Below are 27,148 nucleotides of genomic sequence, written 5' to 3'. Positions count from 1 at the left end.
CCCTCTCTATTTCTAAAGACTATCTATCCAAATCCAGCTGTTGCTTCTTGAGCTTCAGTCTGGTTTGCTCCACTCTCAATCTATTGAGCTCCCTTTCTAACAATCTGTCATCAGGGTGGGTGGGAGGGACATTTCTAGATACAGAGGTATGATGGGAATGAACAGAAGGAGACCTGTCCCTTACAGAGGGCACCCTAACAGCTTGGCTACCAGTATAATGTGAGAGCACACCATCAGTATGGTGTGATTCAACCTCTGTACCAACTATGCTAGACTGTCTAGTAATGGGCAGGCTGAGAAGTTTCTTTCCTGAACCTTTTCCTGGGGGAGTCCCTGGATCAGATTGAGAACCATTAGCTACTTTTTCTACAGATTGGGCACTTATGGCCTTATCCTGTACTCTAAGCATATTAATTAACAGTTCTAAAGAAGGATTCTTCCCTACACTCAAACCTCTCTCTATGCAGAGACTCCTTGCTCCTTTCCAGCTAAGGTGATCATATGCAAGTTTGGACAGTTCAACTTTTTGGCCTGTGCCAGACATTTTTTAGAGAGAGTTAAAGTGATAGACAAAGAGAAAAAAAAGTTTTCAGAACTTTTAGGAAAGACAGAAAAAAAACTTTTTAAACTTTTAAGAACTTTTTGAAAGTTTAGAAGTACTTTTCAGCACTTAGAAAAGAGTGAAAAGAGGAAATGCAAAACTTTTTGGCTATGTGTATATACACTGACCTTGTTTTGTATATTTTTCTCTTATGAAAAGTACAATGACAAGAGTGGTAAGTAGTCTCAAAGCACTTATCCCACCGCTGCACAACCAATGTAGGAGGCTGGACTGGCTTGTAGTGAGTACCAAGGGGTACTTGCACCTTGCACCAGGCCCAGTTATCCCTTATTAGTGTATAGGGTGTCTAGCAGCTTAGGCTGATAGATAATGGTAGCTTAGCAAAGCAGCTCAGGCTGAACTAGGAGACGTGTGAAGCTACTACAGTACCACTTAGTGTCATATGCACAATATCATAAGAAAACACAATACACAGTTATACTAAAAATAAAGGTACTTTATTTTTATGACAATATGCCAAAGTATCTTAGAGTGTACCCTCAGTGAGAGGATAGGAAATATACACAAGATATATATACACAATAGCAAAAATATGCAGTATAGTCTTAGAAAACAGTGCAAACAATGTATAGTTACAATAGGATGCAATGGGGAAACATAGGGATAGGGGCAACACAAACCATATACTCCAGAAGTGGAATGCGAACCACGAATGGACCCCAAACCTATGTGACCTTGTAGAGGGTCGCTGGGACTATTAGAAAATAGTGAGAGTTAGCAAAATAACCCTCCCCAAGACCCTGAAAAGTGAGTGCAAAGTGCACCAAAGTTCCCCTAAGGACAAAATAGTTGTGTTAGAGGGAGAATGCAAGGAAAACACAAATCAGCAATGCAACAACGATGGATTCCTGTCTGAGGGTACCTGTGGAACAAGGGGACCAAGTCCAAAAGTCACAAGCAGCTCGTAGCTGGGCAGATGCCCAAGAAATGCCAGCGGTTGGTGCAAAGAAGCTCTTACTAGGCTGAAGAGCTGTGAATACTGCAGGAACGACAAGGGCTAGAGACTTCCCCTTTGGAGGATGGATCCCCTACGCCTTGGAGAGTCGTGCAGAAGTGTTTTCCCGCCGGATGGACGCCAACAAGCCTTGCTACACGCAAATCGTGCGTTTGGCGTTTTTGGACGCTGCTGGGGACCAGGAGGGATCAGAAGGTCGCAAATTGGACCTGCAGAGAGAGGGGACGTCGCGCAAGACAAAGAGCCCTCAATGAAGCAGGTAGCACCCGGAGCAGTGCCAGAAACAGGCACTACGAGGATGCGTGAAACGGTGCTCGCCGAAGTTGCACAAAGGAGTCCCACGTCGCCGGAGACCAACTTAGAAAGTCGTGCAAAGCAGGTTAGAGTGCCGTGGACCCAGGCTTGGCTGTGCACACAGGATTTCCGCCGGAAGTGCACAGGGGCCGGAGAAGCTTGCAAAGTCGCGGTTCCCAGCAATGCAGCCCAGCGAGGTGAGGCAAGGACTTACCTCCACCAAACTTGGGCTGAAGAGTCACTGGACTGTGGGAGTCACTTGGACGGTGTCGCTGGATTCGAGGGACCTCGCTCGTCGTGCTGAGAGGAGACCCAAGGGACCGGTAATGCAGCTTTTTGGTGCCTGCGGTTGCAGGGGGAAGATTCCGTCGACCCACGGGAGATTTCTTCGGAGCTTCTGGTGCAGAGAGGAGGCAGACTACCCCCACAGCATGCACAAGCAGGAAAACAGTCGAGAAGGCGGCAGGATCAGCGTTACAGAGTTGCAGTAGTCGTCTTTGCTACTATGTTGCAGGTTTGCAGGCTTCCAGCGCGGTCAGCGGTCGATTCCTTATCAGAAGGTGAAGAGGGAGATGCAGAAGAACTCGGCTGAGCTCATGCATTCGTTATCTGAAGTTTCCCCAGAGACAGAGACCCTAAATAGCCAGAAAAGAGGGTTTGGCTACCTAGGAGAGAGGAAAGGCTACTAACAGCTGAAGGAGCCTATCACAAGGAGTCTCTGACGTCACCTGGTGGCACTGGCCACTCAGAGCAGTCCAGTGTGCCAGCAGCACCTCTGTTTCCAAGATGGCAGAGGTCTGGAGCACACTGGAGGAGCTCTGGACACCTCCCAGGGGAGGTGCAGGTCAGGGGAGTGGTCACTCCCCTTTCCTTTGTCCAGTTTCGCGCCAGAGCAGGGGCTAAGGGGTCCCTGAACCGGTGTAGACTGGCTTATGCAGAATTGGGCACATCTGTGCCCAACAAAGCATTTCCAGAGGCTGGGGGAGGCTACTCCTCCCCTGCCTTTCCACCATTTTCCAAAGGGAGAGGGTGTCACACCCTCTCTCAGAGGAAGTTCTTTGTTCTGCCATCCTGGGCCAGGCTTGGCTGGACCCCAGGAGGGCAGCTGCCTGTCTGAGGGGTTGGCAGCAGCAGCAGCTGCAGAGAAACCCCAGGAAGGGCAGTATGGCAGTACCAGGGTCTGTGCTACAGACCACTGGGATCATGGAATTGTACCAACAATGCCAGGATGGCATAGAGGGGGCAATTCCATGATCATAGACATGTTACATGGCCATATTCGGAGTTACCATGGTGAAGCTACATATAGGTAGTGACCTATATGTAGTGCACGCGTGTAATGGTGTCCCCGCACTCACAAAGTTCAGTGAATTGGCTCTGAACAATGTGGGGGCACCTTGGCTAGTGCCAGGGTGCCCTCACACTAAGTAACTTTGCACCTAACCTTTACCAGGTAAAGGTTAGACATATAGGTGACTTATAAGTTACTTAAGTGCAGTGTAAAATGGCTGTGAAATAACGTGGACGTTATTTCACTCAGGCTGCAGTGGCAGGCCTGTGTAAGAATTGTCAGAGCTCCCTATGGGTGGCAAAAGAAATGCTGCAGCCCATAGGGATCTCCTGGAACCCCAATACCCTGGGTACCTCAGTACCATATACTAGGGAATTATAAGGGTGTTCCAGTAAGCCAATGTAAATTGGTAAAAATGGTCACTAGCCTGTCAGTGACAATTTGGAAAGAAATGAGAGAGCATAACCACTGAGGTTCTGATTAGCAGAGCCTCAGTGAGACAGTTAGTCACTACACAGGTAACACATTCAGGCATACTTATGAGCACTGGGGCCCTGGGTTACCAGGGTCCCAGTGACACATACAACTAAAACAACATATATACAGTGAAAAATGGGGGTAACATGCCAGGCAAGATGGTACTTTCCTACACCGGCGCACTTAGGGCGGCAAAAGCAAAGCAAAATACAAACGCTGTGGGATAGCGTAACTGGATGGACGGAATGCGGAACCAATCAAACATTCACCCCCAGTCACAGATCTGGGTTTAATCCATCCATTATTTTGCTCACCATGCCACCCCAGTTTGAACCCAGCCATAAGCAAATCAGTCTTGACCCTGTTCCACATGGGAACAGTCCAGCCCGAACTGCCAGGCAAGGTTCTCCCTGGACTGGAAACAAGCATCCTGGGACCGGTTTCGGGGTTTCACCCCTCCTCAGCCAGGCTAGCTTGAATCCAGTGGCACAGTAAGCCCGGGACCCACGTCTGGGCATACCCGGCGCACTTAGGGCGGCAAAAGCAAAGCAAAATACAAACGCTGTGGGATAGCGTAACTGGATGGACGGAATGCGGAACCAATCAAACATTCACCCCCAGAAACAGATCTGGGTTTAATCCATCCATTATTTTGCTCACCATGCCACCCCAGTTTGAACCCAGCCATAAGCAAATCAGTCTTGACCCTGTTCCACATGGGAACAGTCCAGCCCGAACTGCCAGGCCAGGTTCTCCCTGGACCGGAAACAAGCATCCTGGGACCGGTTTCGGGGTTTCACCCCTCCTCAGCCAGGCTAGCTTGAATCCAGTGGCACAGTAAGCCCGGGACCCACGTCTGGGCATACCCGGCGCACTTAGGGCGGCAAAAGCAAAGCAAAATACAAACGCTGTGGGATACCGTAACTGGATGGACGGAATGTGGAACCAATCAAACATTCACCCCCAGTCACAGATCTGGGTTTAATCCATCCATTATTTTGCTCACCATGCCACCCCAGTTTGAACCCAGCCATAAGCAAATCAGTCTTGACCCTGTTCCACATGGGAACAGTCCAGCCCGAACTGCCAGGCCAGGTTCTCCCTGGACCGGAAACAAGCATCCTGGGACCGGTTTCGGGGTTTCACCCCTCCTCAGCCAGGCTAGCTTGAATCCAGTGGCACAGTAAGCCCGGGACCCACGTCTGGGCATACCCGGCGCACTTAGGGCGGCAAAAGCAAAGCAAAATACAAACGCTGTGGGATAGCGTAACTGGATGGACGGAATGCGGAACCAATCAAACATTCACCCCCAGTCACAGATCTGGGTTTAATCCATCCATTATTTTGCTCACCATGCCACCCCAGTTTGAACCCAGCCATAAGCAAATCAGTCTTGACCCTGTTCCACATGGAAACAGTCCAGCCCGAACTGCCAGGCAAGGTTCTCCCTGGACCGGAAACAAGCATCCTGGGACCGGTTTCGGGGTTTCACCCCTCCTCAGCCAGGCTAGCTTGTATCCAGTGGCACAGTAAGCCCGGGACCCACGTCTGGGCATACCCGGCGCACTTAGGGCGGCAAAAGCAAAGCAAAATACAAACGCTGTGGGATAGCGTAACTGGATGGACGGAATGCGGAACCAATCAAACATTCACCCCCAGTCACAGATCTGGGTTTAATCCATCCATTATTTTGCTCACCATGCCACCCCAGTTTGAACCCAGCCATAAGCAAATCAGTCTTGACCCTGTTCCACATGGGAACAGTCCAGCCCGAACTGCCAGGCCAGGTTCTCCCTGGACCGGAAACAAGCATCCTGGGACCGGTTTCGGGGTTTCACCCCTCCTCAGCCAGGCTAGCTTGAATCCAGTGGCACAGTAAGCCCGGGACCCACGTCTGGGCATACCCGGCGCACTTAGGGCGGCAAAAGCAAAGCAAAATACAAACGCTGTGGGGTAGCGTAACTGGATGGACGGAATGCGGAACCAATCAAACATTCACCCCCAGTCACAGATCTGGGTTTAATCCATCCATTATTTTGCTCACCATGCCACCCCAGTTTGAACCCAGCCATAAGCAAATCAGTCTTGACCCTGTTCCACATGGGAACAGTCCAGCCCGAACTGCCAGGCCAGGTTCTCCCTGGACCGGAAACAAGCATCCTGGGACCGGTTTCGGGGTTTCACCCCTCCTCAGCCAGGCTAGCTTGAATCCAGTGGCACAGTAAGCCCGGGACCCACGTCTGGGCATACCCGGCGCACTTAGGGCGGCAAAAGCAAAGCAAAATACAAACGCTGTGGGATAGCGTAACTGGATGGACGGAATGCGGAACCAATCAAACATTCACCCCCAGTCACAGATCTGGGTTTAATCCATCCATTATTTTGCTCACCATGCCACCCCAGTTTGAACCCAGCCATAAGCAAATCAGTCTTGACCCTGTTCCACATGGGAACAGTCCAGCCCGAACTGCCAGGCCAGGTTCTCCCTGGACCGGAAACAAGCATCCTGGGACCGGTTTCGGGGTTTCACCCCTCCTCAGCCAGGCTAGCTTGAATCCAGTGGCACAGTAAGCCCGGGACCCACGTCTGGGCATACCCGGCGCACTTAGGGCGGCAAAAGCAAAGCAAAATACAAACGCTGTGGGATAGCATAACTGGATGGACGGAATGCGGAACCAATCAAACATTCACCCCCAGTCACAGATCTGGGTTTAATCCATCCATTATTTTGCTCACCATGCCACCCCAGTTTGAACCCAGCCATAAGCAAATCAGTCTTGACCCTGTTCCACATGGGAACAGTCCAGCCCGAACTGCCAGGCCAGGTTCTCCCTGGACCGGAAACAAGCATCCTGGGACCGGTTTCGGGGTTTCACCCCTCCTCAGCCAGGCTAGCTTGAATCCAGTGGCACAGTAAGCCCGGGACCCACGTCTGGGCATACCCGGCGCACTTAGGGCGGCAAAAGCAAAGCAAAATACAAACGCTGTGGGATAGCGTAACTGGATGGACGGAATGCAGAACCAATCAAACATTCACCCCCAGTCACAGATCTGGGTTTAATCCATCCATTATTTTGCTCACCATGCCACCCCAGTTTGAACCCAGCCATAAGCAAATCAGTCTTGACCCTGTTCCACATGGGAACAGTCCAGCCCGAACTGCCAGGCCAGGTTCTCCCTGGACCGGAAACAAGCATCCTGGGACCGGTTTCGGGGTTTCACCCCTCCTCAGCCAGGCTAGCTTGAATCCAGTGGCACAGTAAGCCCGGGACCCACGTCTGGGCATACCCGGCGCACTTAGGGCGGCAAAAGCAAAGCAAAATACAAACGCTGTGGGATAGCGTAACTGGATGGACGGAATGCGGAACCAATCAAACATTCATCCCCAGTCACAGATCTGGGTTTAATCCATCCATTATTTTGCTCACCATGCCACCCCAGTTTGAACCCAGCCATAAGCAAATCAGTCTTGACCCTGTTCCACATGGGAACAGTCCAGCCCGAACTGCCAGGCCAGGTTCTCCCTGGACCGGAAACAAGCATCCTGGGACCGGTTTCGGGGTTTCACCCCTCCTCAGCCAGGCTAGCTTGAATCCAGTGGCACAGTAAGCCCGGGTCCCAAGTCTGGGCATACCCGGCGCACTTAGGGCGGCAAAAGCAAAGCAAAATACAAACGCTGTTGGATAGCGTAACTGGATGGACGGAATGCGGAACCATTCAAACTTTCACCCCCAGTCACAGATCTGGGTTTAATCCATCCATTATTTTGCTCACCATGCCACCCCAGTTTGAACCCAGCCATAAGCAAATCAGTCTTGACCCTGTTCCACATGGGAACAGTCCAGCCCGAACTGCCAGGCCAGGTTCTCCCTGGACCGGAAACAAGCATCCTGGGACCGGTTTCGGGGTTTCACCCCTCCTCAGCCAGGCTAGCTTGAATCCAGTGGCACAGTAAGCCCGGGACCCACGTCTGGGCATACCCGGCGCACTTAGGGCGGCAAAAGCAAAGCAAAATACAAACGCTGTGTGATAGCGTAACTGGATGGACGGAATGCGGAACCAATCAAACATTCACCCCCAGTCACAGATCTGGGTTTAATCCATCCATTATTTTGCTCACCATGCCACCCCAGTTTGAACCCAGCCATAAGCAAATCAGTCTTGACCCTGTTCCACATGGGAACAGTCCAGCCCGATCTGCCAGGCCAGGTTCTCCCTGGACCGGAAACAAGCATCCTGGGACCGGTTTCGGGGTTTCACCCCTCCTCAGCCAGCTTAGCTTGAATCCAGTGGCACAGTAAGCCCGGGACCCACGTCTGGGCATACCCGGCGCACTTAGGGCGGCAAAAGCAAAGCAAAATACAAACGCTGTGGGATAGCGTAACTGGATGGACGGAATGCGGAACCAATCAAACATTCACCCCCAGTCACAGATCTGGGTTTAATCCATCCATTATTTTGCTCACCATGCCACCCCAGTTTGAACCCAGCCATAAGCAAATCAGTCTTGACCCTGTTCCACATGGGAACAGTCCAGCGCGAACTGCCAGGCCAGGTTCTCCCTGGACCGGAAACAAGCATCCTGGGACCGGTTTCGGGGTTTCACCCCTCCTCAGCCAGGCTAGCTTGAATCCAGTGGCACAGTAAGCCCGGGACCCACGTCTGGGCATACCCGGCTGTAGGAAAGTACCATCTTGCCTGGCATGTTACCCCCATTTTTCACTGTATATATGTTGTTTTAGTTGTATGTGTCACTGGGACCCTGGTAACCCAGGGCCCCAGTGCTCATAAGTGTGCCTGAATGTGTTACCTGTGTAGTGACTAACTGTCTCACTGAGGCTCTGCTAATCAGAACCTCAGTGGTTATGCTCTCTCATTTCTTTCCAAATTGTCACTGACAGGCTAGTGACCACTTTTACCAATTTACATTGGCTTACTGGAACACCCTTATAATTCCCTAGTATATGGTACTGAGGTACCCAGGGTATTGGGGTTCCAGGAGATCCCTATGGGCTGCAGCATTTCTTTTGCCACCCATAGGGAGCTCTGACAAATCTTACACAGGCCTGCCACTGCAGCCTGAGTGAAATAACGTCCACGTTATTTCACAGCCATTTTACACTGCACTTAAGTAACTTATAAGTCACCTATATGTCTAACCTTTACCTGGTAAAGGTTAGGTGCAAAGTTACTTAGTGTGAGGGCACCCTGGCACTAGCCAAGGTGCCCCCACATTGTTCAGAGCCAATTCACTGAACTTTGTGAGTGCGGGGACACCATTACACGCGTGCACTACATATAGGTCACTACCTATATGTAGCTTCACCATGGTAACTCCGAATATGGCCATGTAACATGTCTATGATCATGGAATTGCCCCCTCTATGCCATCCTGGCATTGTTGGTACAATTCCATGATCCCAGTGGTCTGTAGCACAGACCCTGGTACTGCCATACTGCCCTTCCTGTGGTTTCTCTGCAGCTGCTGCTGCTGCCAACCCCTCAGACAGGCAGCTGCCCTCCTGGGGTCCAGCCAGGCCTGGCCCAGGATGGCAGAACAAAGAACTTCCTCTGAGAGAGGGTGTGACACCCTCTCCCTTTGGAAAATGGTGTGAAGGCAGGGGAAGAGTAGCCTCCCCCAGCCTCTGGAAATGCTTTGTTGGGCACAGATGTGCCCAATTCTGCATAAGCCAGTCTACACCGGTTCAGGGACCCCTTAGCCCCTGCTCTGGCGCGAAACTGGACAAAGGAAAGGGGAGTGACCACTCCCCTGACCTGCACCTCCCCTGGGAGGTGTCCAGAGCTCCTCCAGTGTGCTCCAGACCTCTGCCATCTTGGAAACAGAGGTGCTGCTGGCACACTGGACTGCTCTGAGTGGCCAGTGCCACCAGGTGACGTCAGAGACTTCTTGTGATAGGCTCCTTCAGGTGTTAGTAGCCTTTCCTCTCTCCTAGGTAGCCAAACCCTCTTTTCTGGCTATTTAGGGATTCTGTCTCTGGGGAAACTTTAGATAACGAATGCATGAGCTCAGCCGAGTTCCTCTGCATCTCCCTCTTCACCTTCTGATAAGGAATCGACCGCTGACCGCGCTGGAAGCCTGCAAACCTGCAACATAGTAGCAAAGACGACTACTGCAACTCTGTAACGCTAATCCTGCCGCCTTCTCGACTGTTTTCCTGCTTGTGCATGCTGTGGGGGTAGTCTGCCTCCTCTCTGCACCAGAAGCTCCGAAGAAATCTCCCGTGGGTCGACGGAATCTTCCCCCTGCAACCGCAGGCACCAAAAAGCTGCATCTCTGGTCCCTTGGGTCTCCTCTCAGCACGACGAGCGAAGTCCCTCGAATCCAGTGACACCGTCCAAGTGACTCCCACAGTCCAGTGACTCTTCAGCCCGAGTTTGGTGGAGGTAAGTCCTTGCCTCACCTCGCTGGGCTGCATTGCTGGGAACCGCGACTTTGCAAGCTTCTCCGGCCCCTGTGCACTTCCGGCGGAAATCCTGTGTGCACAGCCAAGCCTGGGTCCACGGCACTCTAACCTGCATTGCACGACTTTCTAAGTTGGTCTCCGGCGACGTGGGACTCCTTTGTGCAACTTCGGCGAGCACCGTTTCACGCATCCTCGTAGTGCCTGTTTCTGGCACTTCTCCGGGTGCTACCTGCTTCAGTGAGGGCTCTTTGTCTTACGCGACGTCCCCTCTCTCTGCAGGTCCAATTTGCGACCTTCTGGTCCCTCCTGGGCCCCAGCAGCGTCCAAAAACGCCAAACGCACGATTTGCGTGTAGCAAGGCTTGTTGGCGTCCATCCGGCGGGAAAACACTTCTGCACGACTCTCCAAGGCGTGGGGGATCCATCCTCCAAAGGGGAAGTCTCTAGCCCTTGTCGTTCCTGCAGTATTCACAGTTCTTCAGCCTAGTAAGAGCTTCTTTGCACCAACCGCTGGCATTTCTTGGGCATCTGCCCATCTCCGAGCTGCTTGTGACTTTTGGACTTGGTCCCCTTGTTCCACAGGTACCCTCAGTCAGGAATCCATCGTTGTTGCATTGCTGATTTGTGTTTTCCTTGCATTTTCCCTCTAACACGACTATTTTGTCCTTAGGGGAACTTTGGTGCACTTTGCACTCACTTTTCAGGGTCTTGGGGAGGGTTATTTTGCTAACTCTCACTATTTTCTAATAGTCCCAGCGACCCTCTACAAGGTCACATAGGTTTGGGGTCCATTCGTGGTTCGCATTCCACTTTTGGAGTATATGGTTTGTGTTGCCCCTATCCCTATGTTTCCCCATTGCATCCTATTGTAACTATACATTGTTTGCACTGTTTTCTAAGACTATACTGCATATTTTTGCTATTGTGTATATATATCTTGTGTATATTTCCTATCCTCTCACTGAGGGTACACTCTAAGATACTTTGGCATATTGTCATAAAAATAAAGTACCTTTATTTTTAGTATAACTGTGTATTGTGTTTTCTTATGATATTGTGCATATGACACTAAGTGGTACTGTAGTAGCTTCACACGTCTCCTAGTTCAGCCTGAGCTGCTTTGCTAAGCTACCATTATCTATCAGCCTAAGCTGCTAGACACCCTATACACTAATAAGGGATAACTGGGCCTGGTGCAAGGTGCAAGTACCCCTTGGTACTCACTACAAGCCAGTCCAGCCTCCTACATTGGTTGTGCAGCGGTGGGATAAGTGCTTTGAGACTACTTACCACTCTTGTCATTGTACTTTTCATAAGAGACAAATATACAAAACAAGGTCAGTGTATATACACATAGCCAAAAAGTTTTGCATTTCCTCTTTTCACTCTTTTCTAAGTGCTGAAAAGTACTTCTAAAACTTTCAAAAAGTTCTTAAAAGTTTAAAAAGTTTTTTCTGTCTTTCCAAAAAGTTCTGAAAACTTTTTTCTCTTTGTCTATCACTTTAACTCTCTCTAAAAAATGTCTGGCACAGGCCAAAAAGTTGAACTGTCCAAACTTGCATATGATCACCTTAGCTGGAAAGGAGCAAGGAGTCTCTGCATAGAGAGAGGTTTGAGTGTAGGGAAGAATCCTTCTTTAGAACTGTTAATTAATATGCTTAGAGTACAGGATAAGGCCATAAGTGCCCAATCTGTAGAAAAAGTAGCTAATGGTTCTCAATCTGATCCAGGGACTCCCCCAGGAAAAGGTTCAGGAAAGAAACTTCTCAGCCTGCCCATTACTAGACAGTCTAGCATAGTTGGTACAGAGGTTGAATCACACCATACTGATGGTGTGCTCTCACATTATACTGGTAGCCAAGCTGTTAGGGTGCCCTCTGTAAGGGACAGGTCTCCTTCTGTTCATTCCCATCATACCTCTGTATCTAGAAATGTCCCTCCCACCCACCCTGATGACAGATTGTTAGAAAGGGAGCTCAATAGATTGAGAGTGGAGCAAACCAGACTGAAGCTCAAGAAGCAACAGCTGGATTTGGATAGACAGTCTTTAGAAATAGAGAGGGAAAGACAGAAGATGGGTTTAGATACCCATGGTGGCAGCAGCAGTATTCCCCATAGTCATCCTTCAAAAGAGCATGATTCCAGGAATCTGCATAAGATAGTTCCCCCTTACAAGGAGGGGGATGACATTAACAATTGGTTTGCTGCACTTGAGAGGGCCTGTGCTGTACAGGATGTCCCTCAAAAGCAGTGGGCTGCTATCCTATGGCTATCATTTACTGGAAAAGGTAGGGATAGGCTCCTTACTGTAAAAGAAAATGATGCTAACAATTTCCAAGTTCTTAAGAATGCACTCCTGGATGGTTATGGCTTAACCACTGAACAGTACAGGATAAAGTTCAGAGATACCAAAAAGGAGTCTTCACAAGACTGGGTTGATTTCATTGACCAGGCAGTGAAGGCCTTGGAGGGGTGGTTACATGGCAGTAAAGTTACTGATTATGACAGCCTGTATAACTTGATCCTGGGCACCTGGGTCAAATGAAAACTTGGGATAGATTGGTACCATTGTTTCATTGGCCTAGGATGTCTGAGGACACAAAAGAATTTTGTAAGTCCTGTGAAACCTGTCAAGCCAGTGGCAAGACAGGTGGCACCCCAAAGGCAACCCTTATCCCACTGCCTGTGGTTGGGGTTCCCTTTGAAAGGGTAGGGGTTGACATAGTTGGCCCCCTTGACCCTCCTACTGCTTCAGGCAATAGGTTTATCTTGGTGGTAGTGGACCATGCCACAAGATATCCTGAAGCAATTCCTTTAAGAACCACTACAGCTCCTGCAGTGGCAAAGGCCCTCCTGGGAATATTTTCCAGGGTGGGCTTCCCAAAGGAAGTAGTATCAGACAGAGGAAGCAATTTCATGTCTGCATACTTAAAGGCCATGTGGAAGGAGTGTGGTGTAACGTACAAGTTCACAACACCCTATCATCCACAAACAAATGGACTGGTGGAGAGATTTAATAAAACTCTCAAAGGCATGATTATGGGACTCCCTGAAAAACTCCGCAGGAGATGGGATATCCTTCTACCATGCCTCCTTTTTGCCTACAGGGAGGTACCCCAGAAAGGAGTGGGCTTCAGCCCCTTTGAACTTCTTTTTGGACACCCTGTTAGGGGTCCACTCACACTTGTAAAGGAGGGTTGGGAACAACCTTTAAAAGCTCCTAAGCAGGATATTGTGGATTATGTACTTGGCCTCAGATCAAGGATGGCTGAGTACATGAAAAAGGCCAGTAAAAACCTTCAGGCCAGCCAAGAGCTCCAGAAGCAATGGCATGATCAGAAGGCTGTTTTGGTTCAGTACCAACCAGGGCAGAAAGTGTGGGTCTTGGAGCCTGTGGCCCCAAGAGCACTCCAAGATAAATGGAGTGGACCCCACACAATTGTTGAAAAGAAGGGTGAAGTCACCTACTTGGTTGACTTAGGCACTGCCAGGAGTCCCCTAAGGGTGCTCCATGTCAACCGCCTGAAACCCTACTATGACAGGGCTGATCTCACCCTGCTCATGGCAACAGATGAGGGACAGGAAGAAGACAGTGATCCTCTACCTGATCTCTTCTCTTCCACAGAACAAGATGCTCTTGTGGAAGGTGTAGTTTTGGCTGATTGTCTTACTGCTGAGCAGAAAGATAATTGCATAAATCTCCTAGGACAATTTTCAGAACTCTTCTCCATTGTGCCAGGCACCACTTCTTGGTGTGAGCACACTATAGATACTGGAGACAGTTTACCTGTCAAAACTAAGATCTATAGGCAGCCTGACCATGTCAGGGACTGCATAAAGCAAGAGGTTCAGAAAATGTTGGAACTAGGAGTGGTTGAGCACTCTGACAGTCCATGGGCTTCTCCTGTGGTACTGGTACCAAAACCCAATTCTAAAGATGGAAAGAAAGAAATGCGGTTTTGTGTAGACTATAGAGGTCTCAACTTGGTAACCAAAACTGATGCTCACCCTATACCCAGGGCAGATGAGCTCATAGATACACTGGCATCTGCCAAGTATCTAAGCACTTTTGATTTGACTGCAGGGTATTGGCAGATCAAAATGTCAGAAGATGCTAAACCTAAGACTGCATTTTCTACCATTGGAGGACATTACCAGTTTACTGTAATGCCTTTTGGTTTGAAAAATGCACCTGCCACTTTTCAGAGGTTGGTGAACACAGTCCTGCAAGGGCTGGAAGCTTTCAGTGCAGCATATTTGGATGATATAGCTGTCTTTAGCTCCAGCTGGGATGATCACCTGGTCCACCTTTGGAAAGTTTTGGAGGCCCTGCAAAAGGCAGGCCTCACTATCAAGGCTTCAAAGTGCCAGATAGGGCAGGGTAAGGTGGTTTATCTGGGACACCTTGTTGGTGGGGAACAGATTGCACCACTTCAGGGGAAAATCCAAACTATTATTGATTGGGTTCCCCCTACCACTCAGACTCAGGTGAGAGCCTTTCTAGGCCTCACTGGGTATTACAGGAGGTTCATTAAGAACTATGGCTCCATTGCAGCCCCTCTTAATGACCTCACATCCAAGAAAATGCCTAAAAAGGTATTATGGACAGCAAACTGTCAGAAAGCTTTTGAGGAGCTGAAGCAGGCCATGTGCTCTGCACCTGTCCTGAAAAGCCCTTGTTACTCTAAAAAATTCTATGTCCAAACTGATGCATCTGAATTAGGAGTAGGGGCAGTCCTATCACAACTTAATTCTGAGGGCCAGGATCAACCTGTTGCTTTTATTAGTAGAAGGTTGACCCCTAGAGAAAAGCGTTGGTCTGCCATTGAGAGGGAGGCCTTTGCTGTGGTCTGGGCTCTGAAGAAGTTGAGGCCATACCTGTTTGGCACTCACTTCATTGTTCAGACAGACCACAAACCTCTACTTTGGCTAAAACAAATGAAAGGTGAAAATCCTAAATTGTTGAGGTGGTCCATATCCCTACAGGGAATGGACTATACAGTGGAACATAGACCTGGGAGTAGCCACTCCAATGCAGATGGACTCTCCAGATATTTCCACTTAGACAATGAAGACTCATCAGGTAATGGCTAGTCTTATTGTCCTTCGTTTGGGGGGGGGTTGTGTAGGAAAGTACCATCTTGCCTGGCATGTTACCCCCATTTTTCACTGTATATATGTTGTTTTAGTTGTATGTGTCACTGGGACCCTGGTAACCCAGGGCCCCAGTGCTCATAAGTGTGCCTGAATGTGTTACCTGTGTAGTGACTAACTGTCTCACTGAGGCTCTGCTAATCAGAACCTCAGTGGTTATGCTCTCTCATTTCTTTCCAAATTGTCACTGACAGGCTAGTGACCACTTTTACCAATTTACATTGGCTTACTGGAACACCCTTATAATTCCCTAGTATATGGTACTGAGGTACCCAGGGTATTGGGGTTCCAGGAGATCCCTATGGGCTGCAGCATTTCTTTTGCCACCCATAGGGAGCTCTGACAAATCTTACACAGGCCTGCCACTGCAGCCTGAGTGAAATAACGTCCACGTTATTTCACAGCCATTTTACACTGCACTTAAGTAACTTATAAGTCACCTATATGTCTAACCTTTACCTGGTAAAGGTTAGGTGAAAAGTTACTTAGTGTGAGGGCACCCTGGCACTAGCCAAGGTGCCCCCACATTGTTCAGAGCCAATTCACTGAACTTTGTGAGTGCGGGGACACCATTACACGCGTGCACTACATATAGGTCACTACCTATATGTAGCTTCACCATGGTAACTCCGAATATGGCCATGTAACATGTCTATGATCATGGAATTGCCCCCTCTATGCCATCCTGGCATTGTTGGTACAATTCCATGATCCCAGTGGTCTGTAGCACAGACCCTGGTACTGCCATACTGCCCTTCCTGGGGTTTCTCTGCAGCTGCTGCTGCTGCCAACCCCTCAGACAGGCAGCTGCCCTCCTGGGGTCCAGCCAGGCCTGGCCCAGGATGGCAGAACAAAGAACTTCCTCTGAGAGAGGGTGTGACACCCTCTCCCTTTGGAAAATGGTGTGAAGGCAGGGGAAGAGTAGCCTCCCCCAGCCTCTGGAAATGCTTTGTTGGGCACAGATGTGCCCAATTCTGCATAAGCCAGTCTACACCGGTTCAGGGACCCCTTAGCCCCTGCTCTGGCGCGAAACTGGACAAAGGAAAGGGGAGTGACCACTCCCCTGACCTGCACCTCCCCTGGGAGGTGTCCAGAGCTCCTCCAGTGTGCTCCAGACCTCTGCCATCTTGGAAACAGAGGTGCTGCTGGCACACTGGACTGCTCTGAGTGGCCAGTGCCACCAGGTGATGTCAGAGACTCCTTGTGATAGGCTCCTTCAGGTGTTAGTAGCCTTTCCTCTCTCCTAGGTAGCCAAACCCTCTTTTCTGGCTATTTAGGGTCTCTGTCTCTGGGGAAACTTTAGATAACGAATGCATGAGCTCAGCCGAGTTCCTCTGCATCTCCCTCTTCACCTTCTGATAAGGAATCGACCGCTGACCACGCTGGAAGCCTGCAAACCTGCAACATAGTAGCAAAGACGACTACTGCAACTCTGTAACGCTAATCCTGCCGCCTTCTCGACTGTTTTCCTGCTTGTGCATGCTGTGGGGGTAGTCTGCCTCCTCTCTGCACCAGAAGCTCCGAAGAAATCTCCCGTGGGTCGACGGAATCTTCCCCCTGCAACCGCAGGCACCAAAAAGCTGCATCTCCGGTCCCTTGGGTCTCCTCTCAGCACGACGAGCGAAGTCCCTCGAATCCAGCGACACCGTCCAAGTGACTCCCACAGTCCAGTGACTCTTCAGCCCGAGTTTGGTGGAGGTAAGTCCTTGCCTCACCTCGCTGGGCTGCATTGCTGGGAACCGCGACTTTGCAAGCTTCTCCGGCCCCTGTGCACTTCCGGCGGAAATCCTGTGTGCACAGCCAAGCTTGGGTCCACGGCACTCTAACCTGCATTGCACGACTTTCTAAGTTGGTCTCCGGCGACGTGGGACTCCTTTGTGCAACTTCGGCGAGCACTGCTTCACGCATCCTCGTAGTGCCCGTTTCTGGCACTTCTCCGGGTGCTACCTGCTTCAGTGAGGGCTCTTTGTCTTGCTCGACGTCCCCTCTCTCTGCAGGTCCAATTTGCGACCTTCTGGTCCCTCCTGGGCCCCAGCAGCGTCCAAAAACGCCAAACGCACGATTTGCGTGTAGCAAGGCTTGTTGGCGTCCATCCGGCGGGAAAACACTTCTGCACGACTCTCCAAGGGGTGGGGGATCCATCCTCCAAAGGGGAAGTCTCTAGCCCTTGTCGTTCCTGCAGTATTCACAGTTCTTCAGCCTAGTAAGAGCTTCTTTGCACCAACCGCTGGCATTTCTTGGGCATCTGCCCATCTCCGAGCTGCTTGTGACTTTTGGACTTGGTCCCCTTGTTCCACAGGTACCCTCAGTCAGGAATCCATCGTTGTTGCATTGCTGATTTGTGTTTTCCTTGCATTTTCCCTCTAACACGACTATTTTGTCCTTAGGGGAACTTTGGTGCACTTTGCACTCACTTTTCAGGGTCTTGGGGAGGGTTATTTTGCTAACTCTCACTATTTTCTAATAGTCCCAGCGACCCTCTACAAGGTCACATAGGTTTGGGGTCCATTCGTGGTTCGCATTCCACTTTTGGAGTATATGGTTTGTGTTGCCCCTATCCCTATGTTTCCCCATTGCATCCTATTGTAACTATACATTGTTTGCACTGTTTTCTAAGACTATACTGCATATTTTTGCTATTGTGTATATATATCTTGTGTATATTTCCTATCCTCTCACTGAGGGTACACTCTAAGATACTTTGGCATATTGTCATAAAAATAAAGTACCTTTATTTTTAGTATAACTGTGTATTGTGTTTTCTTATGATATTGTGCATATGACACTAAGTGGTACTGTAGTAGCTTCACACGTCTCCTAGTTCAGCCTGAGCTGCTTTGCTAAGCTACCATTATCTATCAGCCTAAGCTGCTAGACACCCTATACACTAATAAGGGATAACTGGGCCTGGTGCAAGGTGCAAGTACCCCTTGGTACTCACTACAAGCCAGTCCAGCCTCCTACACCGGCGCACTTAGGGCGGCAAAAGCAAAGCAAAATACAAACGCTGTGGGATAGCGTAACTGGATGGACGGAATGCAGAACCAATCAAACATTCACCCCCAGTCACAGATCTGGGTTTAATCCATCCATTATTTTGCTCACCATGCCACCCCAGTTTGAACCCAGCCATAAGCAAATCAGTCTTGACCCTGTTCCACATGGGAACAGTCCAGCCCGAACTGCCAGGCCAGGTTCTCCCTGGACCGGAAACAAGCATCCTGGGACCGGTTTCGGGGTTTCACCCCTCCTCAGCCAGGCTAGCTGGAATCCAGTGGCACAGTAAGCCCGGGACCCACGTCTGGGCATACCCGGCGCACTTAGGGCGGCAAAAGCAAAGCAAAATACAAACGCTGTGGGATAGCGTAACTGGATGGACGGAATGCGGAACCAATCAAACATTCACCCCCAGTCACAGATCTGGGTTTAATCCATCCATTATTTTGCTCACCATGCCACCCCAGTTTGAACCCAGCCATAAGCAAATCAGTCTTGACCCTGTTCCACATGGGAACAGTCCAGCCCGAACTGCCAGGCCAGGTTCTCCCTGGACCGGAAACAAGCATCCTGGGACCGGTTTCAGGGTTTCACCCCTCCTCAGCCAGGCTAGCTTGAATCCAGTGGCACAGTAAGCCCGGGACCCACGTCTGGGCATACCCGGCGCACTTAGGGCGGCAAAAGCAAAGCAAAATACAAACGCTGTGGGATAGCGTAACTGGATGGACGGAATGCGGAACCAATCAAACATTCACCCCCAGTCACAGATCTGGGTTTAATCCATCCATTATTTTGCTCACCATGCCACCTGTCTGAGGGGAACCGACTGTCCCGAGGTCCCCGATGGGCCGGGCTGGTCATCTGGGTCCAGGGAGACAGAGCTGCTGTCATCACTGGGGGCCTCTTCTGGGGGTGGGATGGACATTTCTGGACCCTCCTGGGGGGTGTGGTGGCGTTCGGGTCCTGCAGGGGTATAAGAGTATGGTTATTGCTGTGTGCCATAGCGTGCAATGGGTGGGTGCCCGTGTACCCCAGTGCTGGCATTCCTTTGTGGGGGCTGTTGTGACAGCGGTTTATGGGGGAGATGGGTATGTGCAGTGGGCATGCTTAGGTGATGGTTGTCGATAGTTTGTGGTTGCATGCAGGGTTTGGTGTTGGGATGGGTGGGTTGTGATGGTGAGACATTAGCAATGAGGATGTGTGATGGTGGTGGGGGGGAGGGTGGGGGTATGAGTTGGCATGCTGGTGGGGTGGGGGGGATGAAGTAGTGAAGATGAGACTTACCAGAGTCCATTCCTCCAGATACTCCTGCAAGGCCCTCAGGATGCAAGATGTTCAAGACCTGTTCCTCCCATGTTGTAAATTCTGGGGGTTGAGGTGGGGGTCCGCCGCCAGTCCGCTGCACCGCAATGTTGTGCCTGGATACCATGGAACGCACCTTCTCCCGTAGGACGTTCCACCGCTTCCTGATGTCGTCCCGATTTCGTGGATGCTGTCCCACAGCGTTGACCCTGTCCACTATTCTTTGCCATAGCTCCATCTTCCTGGCAATGGTGGTGTGCTGCACCTGTGTCCCGAAGAGCTGGGGCTCTACCCGAACTATTTCCTCCACCATGACCCTGAGTTCTGCGTCTGAGAACCTGGGGTGTCTTTGGGGTGCCATGGGGTGGTGTGGATGAGGTGTGGAGTGGTGTTTGCGGTGATGAGTGTGGTGAGTGTAGTGGTGTGTGGTGTTTTGTGCGTGGTTGTTGTGTGGGTGATGGTGTAGTGTGCCTCTGTGTGATGGTGTTCTCTATTCTGTGCTGTCTCTCTCTGGGCTTATTCTCTGATTTGTGGTCGTAGGGGTTTGTGGGTGATGTGGGTGTGTGTTTTATAGTTAATTGGGTGTGTGGGAGTGTTGTGTGTATGTGTCTCAGATGTGTGTATTTCAAATTGTCCAATGTGGCTGTGTTTTGGAGCTGTATGTGTATTTTGAGCGCAGCGGTGTGTACCGCCAATGGAATACCGCGGTTGAAAGACCGCCGCGTGGATTTGTGGGTCGTAATGGCATGGGCGTTTTTCTGTTGGCGTGACGGTGGAGGTTTGGTCTTCGCCAGTTTAACGCTGGCCGTTGGTGTGGCGGACTTTTGTTGATGTCGGGTTTTTGACGGTTTGCCTCTTGAGGGTCAGAACGACCGTGGCGGTTTACCGCGACCTCGGCAGTGTTGTGGCGGCCTTCTGACCGGCGGTAAGCGCCTTTTACCGCTGAGGTCAGAATGACCCCCTATGTTACCCCGATTGATGAAAACACCTTCTGACAGCTCCTAGACAGTATTGAAACTTTTCATCAGTCACTGACAAGTGAAGTTGATGTTGTGTCTCCAAATGAACCAACACAAACTGGACTTGGACCATCACTTGTTCACATAACAGCTGAGGTCTCTGAGGACCCCCAAGTTTCTTTTCAATGGAGAGTGGTAGGAGTACGGCAGCGAATGGCTAATGAAATCTGGTTAGGGATGGAGACTATAGCTGGCACTCGACAAGGAGTCTGTATATGCCTTTGTCCTAATCAGGGATTGACTAAGGCAATCACTGACACCTACTCTTGGTTACATGGGATAGCTGAATCCCTAGCAGACATCACTGGCTTCATGATGCAGAAGGATAAAAAACAACAGCTTCTACATCTGGCATCAGTGAAGTCGTCAGGCAGCTGGGAGCCATTAATACATCCATCCAGTCCCTTGAGACAGAAATTGACTCCTTCATAGCATCAATGAGTGACCTTTATAATAACACCATTGTTTTGTTGACTAACTTGCAATCCCTTGCCAGGGACTACAATGCTGCCTTACTGGTACTCACAAATGTTGTTGGTAACATGGGATTTAGATCCTCTGCCTCTGATGTGTGTGTGCCCGAGGCTAGTAACATCTCTCACCTGCCTCCCATTCAAACACCACACCTTCAAGGAGTGGCAGAACACGCATCAGAGGAGGAAGAGAGTACAGTTCCCCAGTTTTCAAAGAACACCCCAATAAACAATTGTGAATGCCGCTGACCAGTTTTACCATCTCTCCTGTTATGGACATCATGCCACCCTCTTTGGAACCCAGGATAGTACTCTCTGTGTAGTAGTTTATCTTGCCCACTTGTGCCCCTAAATACTAAGCAACGCTTGATAATGGCAGTTTTTAACTCCTCAATGATCATAAACACCACACGTAATGTGAATTCACGTGTCAAAAAATTAAATATTCCTATGCACAAAACCTCATAATTGAAAATACATGTTGACTGGAGTAACAAATCAACTATTCACATGTTGTAATTTGAGGTCTGCACATTTGGAATTAAAACAGATTTTCAAAAATATTATGAGTTTTGAATGGTTGTTTCCTAAAGTGCTATTGTTAGAAATGGGGTCTTTGATTGGTGGTCAGGTTACCCCCTGTCCAAGCAAGGACCCTCACTCTGCTCAGGGTAACTCGGACAAAATCCAAAATATCCTGTGCCCTCCCTCTGGTAGCTTGGCACTGAGCAGTAAGGCTTAACTTAGAAGGCAATGTGTAAAGTATTTGTGCAATAAATCATACACTAACAACATATAGCACCACAAAAATACACCACACAGTGTTTAGAAAAATATATAATATTTATCTGATAAGATGCAGGTCAAAACAATTAACATGCAGTAAGTACATGTTCAGATATCTCTGTAAAAGTGATATAAAGGCCCTCATTTCAACCTTGTTCCGCCAGGCCGAAGACCGGTCTTCTGCCAACCATATTATGACTGCTGGCAACCCTCCGCCCTTTTTTGGATGGAGAGCCGCCAGCAGCCATACTGGCGGTCGGCGGTGAAGTGGAGGCTGCTCCACCGTCACCGCCATGTCATCAGAAGACCGCCCACCGTATTACGGCTCAGTATTCGGCATGGCGGTGTTCTGGTAACGGGGTGTTGGCGGCGGAGCAACCCCCATGGATCCCGTTCCCTCCCGGAGGATCACCGGAACAGGTAAGGCGATCGTCCGTTAGGGGAGGGGTTGAGTTGTGTGGTATGTGCGTGTGAGTGTGTAGAGGGGTTGTGTGAGGGCGTGTATGCATGTGGGGGTGTAGTATGTGTAAGGGAAATGTAACGTGTATGTATGTGTGCATGTATGTGCACATGTATGTGTGTGAGTGGTGTAAGCATGCGTGTAGGGAGGTGTCAATGGGGGTGGGGGGTCCTACTACCTTTTTGGGGTGGTAGGGGGGTCGTGGATGTTGGGGGAGGACTCAGGGGAGGGCGAGGGGTGAGGTGGAGACCGCAATCAGTGCCAGGGAACAAGTTCCCTGGCACTGATGGTGCATACCGCCATAGATTTCGTGGCAGTAGAAAACCCCACGAAATCCATGGCGGTATGCGGGGTCATGTTACCGCCGGAGGTCCACAGACACACAACACCATCACTTACACAACATCCACGGACCTCAAACAACACACACCAACACATCCCCTCACACATCACAACAGACACCACCTCACACATCACCCACACCACATCATGGCACCTCAACGACACCCCATGTTCTCTGAGGAGGAGCTCAGGGTCATGGTGGAGGAAATCGTCCGGGTAGAGCCACAGCTATTTGGATCACAGGTGCAGCAGACATCCATTGCAAGGAAGATGGAGCTATGGAGCAGGATAGTCGACAGGGTCAACGCAGTGGGACAGCATCCAAAAACACGGGGTGACATCAGGAAGAGGTGGAACGAGCTATGGGGGAAGTGGTGTTCCGTGGTCTTCAGACACCAGACTGCTGTACAGAGGACTGGCGGTGGACCCCCACCTTCTCCCCACAACTAACAACATACGAGGAGCAAGTCTTGGCAATACTGCATCCTGAGGGCCTCGCAGGAGTAGCCGGAGGACGGGACTCTGGTAAGGCAAATCTTTACTACCTTATCCCCCCCACCCCACCTGCATGCCATCACATACTCCCACCCTTGCCCTCACACCCGTCACCCCAACAACCCACAGTTACCCCACCAACACAACCCACACATCCCAAAACCAAGCCCTGCATGTATCACCAATGCATGGACAACCATCACCCAAGCATATCCAGTACAGAGACTCACTCATGCCCCAAAATCACCAATCACACAAGGACCAAGCCAAAAATGCAAGCACCGGAGTAGAGGGTCACTCACCCATTGCACACAATGGCACACACAGATACAATAATTATGCATTTACACCCCAACAGGACCGCTACCCAACGTCACCGGACAGGAGGTGCCAGACATATCCAGTCCCCCCACAGAAGAGGCCCACAGTGATGACAGCAGCTCTGCACACCTGGATCAAGATGACTAGCCCGGCCCATCTGGGACCTCGGGACAGTCGGTTCCCTGCCACTGTCCCAACCCACCACAGAGCCTCCCCCGTCAGGAAACACGAGCACAGCACCCACCCAGCGGGCCCATCCCTCTGTCCCCAGGACACGTCAATCAGCAGTGTGTCCACCACTACAGGGAAACCAGGCAACTCCCCTAACACAGGATGATCAGGGATCTGGGGTTAGTAGGCACACGGTTCAGGGGACAGAGGCACAGGATAACAGGGAAGCTGGGAAGACTGCTGTGCGACAGGGGGAGGACAGGCCCAGGGAACCCACTCTCCACGAGGCACTCTCCAACATCATGGGAACTTACCATCATTCCCAGGAGACGATGGCAACGGTACTGGCCAAGTTTCAGGAGACCCAGCGGCTGCAGGAGGAACACTACCTTGGGATCAGGGAGGACTTGAAGTCCATTAACACGACCCTGATCACCATTGAAGGGTGCTGGCAGACCTTCTCAACACCAGGAGGGACACAGTGGCACAACAAGGGGCCCCTGACACTAGCCTGGACGATGAACAGCCCTCCACCTCCGCCGGCGCTAGTGGACAGGAGGCACCGCCACAGGAACAACAGGACACCAGCACCCCACCCCCTGCAGATGGAGAACCACCCCGCAAACGGTCCCTGCGATCCAGCAACAAGACAGAGAACATTGCCAAGACCCCACCAGGAAATAAGACCCCCCTGAATGTCACCCTTCCGTCCAACCTTGTCACCGTGTCCATCCTTAAACTGCCATTGCTCCACTTCCCAGCCCATTTTACAACCCCCTCCGCTTATTAACACAGGAATAAACACACTTCAATCACAAAATAATCTGGAGTCAGTTTGTGCTTTCACAAATGTGTAATTGCAATAACTATGGAACATAGCAATGTCAATTTACTTGTTCACATACCAATGTAACACAGCTGTAGGCCAGCAGTAAACATAGCAGAGGGCACAAAGTGGGACCCAGATCTGTGAAATGGAAAGTCAAAGTGACAAGTCAGGGTCCATACACTAAATGAAAATGACAGACTTATGCTAGCTCAAACAACGGTATGAGATGTGGGAAGCAGTGACATCTTCTTACCTGTGTCTCACTGGAAGTATTGCATGATGACGTTGTTTCGGTTGTCGATATCCTCTTCTTCTGTCTCCTCTTCTTCACTGTCCACAGGCTCCACAGCTGCCACAAGACCACCATATGGCCCATCCTCCTGCGGAAAAGGCACCTGGTGTCGCAAAGCCAGGTTGTGCAGCATACAGCATGCCATGATTATCTGGCACACCTTCTTCGGTGAGTAGTATAGGGAGCCACCTGTCAGATGGAGGCACCGGAATCTGGCCTTCAGGAGGCCGAAGGTGCATTCGATCACCCTCCTAGTTCGCCCATGTGCCTCAATGTAGCGTTCCTCTGCCCTTGTCCTGGGATTCCTCACTGGGGTCAGGAGCCATGACAGATTGGGGTAACCAGAGTCACCTGCAAATGTCGAGGTACAACTGTTAGACACACACTAACCCTTAGGGACAGCGCCATACCCAGACACCTATGTCAACTGTATTGGGACCTTGACCTCACCTATTAGCCATACACGGTGCCTCTGGAGTTGCCCCATCACATAAGGGATGCTGCTATTCCTCAAAATGTAAGCATCATGCACAGAGCCAGGATACTTGCCATTCACATGGGAGATGTACTGGTCTGCCAAACACACCATCTGCACATTCATCGAATGGTAGCTCTTCCGGTTTCTGTACACTTGTTCATTCCTGTGGGGGGTACAAATGCCACATGTGTACCATCAATGGCACCAATGATGTTGGGGATATGTCCCAGGGCATAGAAGTCACCTTTCACTGTGTGCAAATTCTACACCTGAGGGAACACGATGTAGCTGCGCATGTGTTTCAGCAGGGCAAACAACACTCTGGACACCACGTTAGAGAACATTGGCTGGGACATCCCTGATGCCATGGCCACTGTTGTTTGAAAAGACCCACTGGCCAGGAAATGGAGCACAGACAGGACCTGCACTAGAGGGGGTATTCCTGTGGGATGGCGAATAGCTGACATCAGGCCTGGCTCCAACTGGGCAAACAGTTCCTGGATTGTTGCACGATCAAGTCTGTATGTGACTAGGATGTGTCTCTCTTCCATTGTCGACAGTCCAACAGGGGTCTGTACACCGGAAGATGCTGCCATCTCATCACCTGCCCCAGCAGACGTGCCCTATGGAGGAGAACAGCGAGCAGAGAGTCATCCAACACTGAGGTATCACAATTTGTTATTTGCAGAAATGTTATTAATCCGCAATGTGCCGGTATCTGTCTATATTCACGGCCTAGATAGGTGTGACGCAGTTAACATCCATCCCATGTGGCCTCCTGAAATGGCTGCTGCCTAACCTGTAAGGTGGGAAAAGGGGATATGAGGTAACTGCGCTGGCGTTTTACACCGTAGCGGTGGGCGGTCGAAGACCATAGCGCTATTCTGCATTGGTTAACATTGGGCCCTATAGTTCCCAGGAGCCAATGACGATGTACAAAGTGACGATGACGATGTACACCGGCAGTGACGGTACGCACTGCTGCAGACGTCAACGCCATTTTCTGTCTGTTCACTCACTTGATACCTGACCTTCAACAGGAGAGGACCTACACTGCAAGTGCTGCTGTGACCTGAGTCTGGAAGTAACAATGGTCAACGTGGGAGGGGTGCCCGTTGCACCATAACCCCCTGATGTTCCAGATTCTGGGGGTGGCCTATCCGGAGTTGGATGGGCGCTTGAGGTCATCACAACAGCCACAAGGGGGTGAGTACACTCTCATTCAGCAGACTCGGCGCGCATTACGAGGTGTCTGGGTGGGGCGGGTGGGCAGTGGGTTCCCCTAGGCCAGGGCGAACTTGGTAGACAAGGTCCCTTGTGAGGCAGGCCATGTGGCACCCCAAACCCACCAGTGGTAAGAGACATCTACACCTAGTCAGGCTCCTGTGACTTCCAGGTGTGCAGCAATTGGTCTTAGGCCTCGTACCCCATGGTCAGCTGAAATTTCTAGGAACTTTCAGTGCATGGCGTAGTGCAGAGGGATGCTCCCTGTGTGTTGTGTCCGCCAACGGTAGTGGTGTTGCATGCACTAAACATGTCTTTCTTCTGTCCCCCCCCCCCTTTTTGTGGTCTCCCTGTTCTTGTGTGCAATAGCATCATCAGGCGGAGGAGCATTGGCACCGGAGCAGGAGGGAGCTGCAACCCACTTGGCCCTGGAGGGCGAAACAACTGAGTCTGAAGCCACCAGTGGGACGGAGGGCAAGGGGAGCTCCAAGACGGGGACAGGAGCAGACAACACTGACAGCGACTCCTCTTCTGATGGGAGTTCCCTTGCGGTGGCGGGCACCTCTGTGCCCACTGCATCAACAGGTACAGCCGCCACCCCTCCTACCAGCACTGCCCTCCCAGCAGCCCCTCAGTGTGTGTCCCATGCCCGCTCAACCAGGATGGTGGGCATCTCCTTCGCCCTAGGCACCACAGGCGCTGCCCCAGTCAGCCCTTCTGCCCTCAGTGAGGAGGCTATTGA

Source organism: Pleurodeles waltl, chromosome 3_1 (assembly GCF_031143425.1).
Source record: "Pleurodeles waltl isolate 20211129_DDA chromosome 3_1, aPleWal1.hap1.20221129, whole genome shotgun sequence".
Classification (NCBI taxonomy): Eukaryota; Metazoa; Chordata; class Amphibia; order Caudata; family Salamandridae; genus Pleurodeles; species Pleurodeles waltl.
The sequence above is the reverse complement of the archived record's forward strand: the minus strand, read 5'-3'. Positions refer to the sequence as shown.